This window comes from Colias croceus, chromosome Z (genome assembly GCF_905220415.1).
Source record: "Colias croceus chromosome Z, ilColCroc2.1".
In the NCBI taxonomy this organism is placed as follows: Eukaryota; Metazoa; Arthropoda; class Insecta; order Lepidoptera; family Pieridae; genus Colias; species Colias croceus.
Window position 1 is genome coordinate 6,587,923 of NC_059568.1, and position 3,977 is coordinate 6,591,899.

General features: G+C 33.0%; 1 long non-coding RNA gene across 1 annotated transcript; it reads left to right on the forward strand.

Moving 5' to 3' along the window:
• Nucleotides 1-1,735: 1,735 nt before the first annotated feature.
• On the forward strand, nt 1,736-3,697 carry LOC123705381. Its single transcript, XR_006753303.1, has 2 exons — nt 1,736-2,021; nt 3,388-3,697. It is a non-coding gene; the product is annotated as an uncharacterized LOC123705381 (long non-coding RNA).
• The last annotated feature ends 280 nt before the right edge of the window (nt 3,698-3,977 follow it).

Below are 3,977 nucleotides of genomic sequence, written 5' to 3' on the forward strand. Positions count from 1 at the left end.
ATTACTCTCTTTTCTTTTGTTTCAACAATCTATTAAAATATTGAGCTAATTTTTAATACATGCGTCAGTTCTCCCTGAATCATTGTCGCAGAATTATACACATAAGTAATCTGCAGAGCGGTCATCGTGACGCATATTTCGAGATATTTTAGTACTGCATTGCGAATTGCCGAGCGATGAGATGCATCACTTGTGATAACTGGATCATCCAACAGTTCTCCCATCATGAACGTGTCGTCGACACTGTAAACAAGATTATTCGATCCCGACTCAATCGGAATTCACATTAAAATTGTATCCATTGGCACACGGTCAGCGCCGCATTTTTGGCGCTGTTTTTACCCACTAATTTCATGGCTCGGTATTTACAATTAAATTGTAATGGCTATACTTCGATTGAACTGCGTATTGTTAACAATTACATTTGTTACATTACGGAAATAATCCGTGATCCGTGTATCGTGCCAATGGAGAAGTATGACGAGATATTTGGCGACCTCCCAGCGCCCCACGACAAGGAGCATATGGGCAATAAATTATATTTTGTAATTAAAATAATTGTTGTAGCGTGACTCTCAAAAATTTTTACCGACATTTGCCGAGTGAAACTGGAGATGTATATTTTTGTTCCAGCGCAATTTTGGAGTGGGCGGCGCTAAGCATCTCAGGTGGAAACGAAATTACGTGAGGCAGCTGGGTACTATGCGAGGTGTATTAATATAAACCAGGCTATATTAAAACCAACGTGGATTCGCGAGTTCGCATCGTATTACATTGATTTTATTCGTTTTTAACTATTCTTACCTGAAAATACAATTCACTTGAAGTACACTTTTCCCGTAATTACTGTAAAAAAAAATTAAAAGTCGTATCGGCGATAGACCTACAACTATAATCAGAGGAACATAATAATTCCATCTAGTACATACTAGAGTTTTTCAAAAGGATGTTTTTATAACAGTACACTGTACAACATAGTATTAAATTATTAATATAGTTAAAAAAAGAACTAAAAAAGACACTTTAGCTCTTGAAATTTTTGTATTGTCGCCGATCCTTGATAGTGTATGAAGTGTACAAAGTTTTAATTAAGTCTAAAATAGTCAGTTAAATATAAACATAGTCTACATAGTCTACATGTGAAGGTAATAAAAGCGTGGTAGAAAGAATTATTTTCTAAATCCTTTCTTTCTAATTCTTTTTAACGAAGGCTAACAAATGTTATTCAATTTGTGTCGTCTTATCACTGAAATCGCTTTATTTATTAGGTGTATTCAATGCTTCGTCTCTCTTTTAGGGACTTAACGCAAATATAATAAAACAGATTCCTACTGTCACCTACTATGCTGTAATCCAATAATTATTTGTCACATGTTACGTCCCGGCCTTAACAGCAAACTGCTGACTACGCCGTTCGCATGGGAACGAAATGCGAGCGTGGTTTTGCGTTTTGAAGACTTCTTTAGAATAATTATTAAAAATGTATATTGATTCCTTAACTCCCGTCTGCATCGAGCAGACGTGGTTCCAAAGTCTCATTTTTAACCGACTTCAAAAAAAAGGAGGAGGTTATCAATTCGGCCGGTATATTTTTTTTTTTTTTTTATGTATGTACACCGATTACTCCGAGGTTTCTGAACCGATTTACGTGATTCTTTTTTTGTTCGATGCGGGATGGTGTCGAATTGGTCCCATAAAAATTTTATTCGGATAGGCCCAGTAGTTTTTATTTTATGAGCATTTTTGTCTGTAGGTATTTGTAAATTTTGCAAGTGCAAGTTTGAAGTCGGTTGTTTTTAACGCAGTTATCACTTGTAATTATTAAATGTAGTTTTAAAGTATATCTGGTTTCTTTTGGGGCCTCCGGCTGAGGGAAATGTAATTGGCGCAGTCGGTAGGATCCTCAAAAAACGTGGTATAGATAGTAACCTTGCTATCGCTACGGAGCTGGGGATCCGGAATCTACGGTTTCTGCGGCCTGGAGGCTAAATCAAACATTGACCCCAAAGGAACCAAATGTGGTAAGTATACATAGAATCGATCTGTGCTACTTATCCCTTTAGTTTTAATCCTTGTAATTTTAAATACCTATAATTATCCATCCTTGATACTTATACCCTCAGGAGCCTACATCGTATAGGTCTATCCGTATGTTTAGGTTATAATAATTGTAGGAATGAAATTAATTAAAAAGTATGAAATAAAGTTAACTTTCATATTATATTATAAAATATATTAATTAGTATATGCGTAGCATTATTTCCAAAAGCATTATATAAAAATTTAACAGTTAATTAATATCAAGGTACGGGACCGTATAGACATTTATCAAATTAATCTATAAAAATTATTTCATTTTTACAGACGCAATTATAATATATATAAAGAAAATAGTTTAAATATTCGAGGCCAAGAATTTAACAGTTTTTGGATTCAATAATTACATATCGTTGTAGTTAATATATTAAATTAATTTTAATAATTAATTAATTTTAAATAATTTACAACGATATTGTAATATGAAAAAGTTTACTCAAATTGATAATGCATTAGTATTCAATACGAACGTCCTTAACAAATTATTCCATTTTATGTTAAATAAAATATAATTAATACATTGAGATATACATATGGAGACGACACCGCCTACATAACTTATGTTCCGCTTAACATACGCCATATGGCGTAACTGCACGCTCATTTTTTAATTGTTTTAAAGTGAAACGCATCAAATATGCCTTCGTGTGTGTTACGATATTGCGCAAATAATACAAATAATACGGAAAAGTGCAAAGGAATAACTTTCATCGGTAAGTACCTAACTAGATAATAATTTTTAAAACTTAGTTAGAGCAAAAAAATGGCGCACAGATTTTGTTCGTGGTGTCTCCATACGTAGTACTAGTATCTCAATGAATTAATACTAAATTCCACGTATGGTACAAATAAAATCCTTGAAGAGAAATCAGATAAAACTACGATAATTTAAAAGTATATTTATTTTAATTAGTATAAAATAGTAGTTCATCTTTAGTTTTAGTTAGATTTTTTTTTAATTAATATACAGTCATCCCTTTTTCCTTGTTATCTCTCCTTTTGAGGCTGAATGTCCGAAGTTTGATATTGTGAATCTTTTCGAGATAAAAGATATTACATAATTATCTCTTCCACGTTCAACTAAATCTAATTGAAGAAGATTATAACTGAAGAAGCACTATGGACTCAAAGATAATTGAAATTATTATATGAAATATATGCAACTCTCAATTTGATTAATTTAGAAGATATCCGCAAAATTTAAGACGAAATTATATCACAGGAAAAGAATTCTGTAATTTACCATACTACTATGCCTATCTACATGATTCTGATTGTTGCAACTTGCAGCTATAATTTTGCCAATCCTGAACAACTGTACGTGATCCGACGCAGATGAGCTTCCAGCGACATTTTTCTACGGAGTCAAAAAATGGTCGCTGAACTGCGGGGGGAGGTGGTACGTCCCGGCCATAACAGCAACTGACAGCTGACTACGCCGTTCGCATGGGAACGGAATGCGAGCGTGGTTTTGCTGTGAGCTTTTAAGACTTCTTTAGAATAATTATTAAAAATGTATAATAATTCCTTAACTCCGGTCTGCATCGAGCAGACGTGGTTGTAAAGTCTCATTTTAATTATTAAATATAGTTTTAAAGTATATCTGGTTTCTTTTGGGGCCTCCGGCTGTGGGAAATGTAATTCACAATTGTCAAAATAAAATAAAAAATAAATAAATGTTTGGGCTAATTGATAGAAATATTCGGCTATAGATCGATCGAAATCGAAATCTATACGCAAAATATCAGTAATATCGAATTTAAATGTTCGAGAAATTTTTAACATTTCATAATTTATAGTTTTATACTCTTTTTATTATTAAGCCTTTCAGGACTCATGAATTGTGAAAACAATTTGTATATATGTAACGGTAAAAGAGG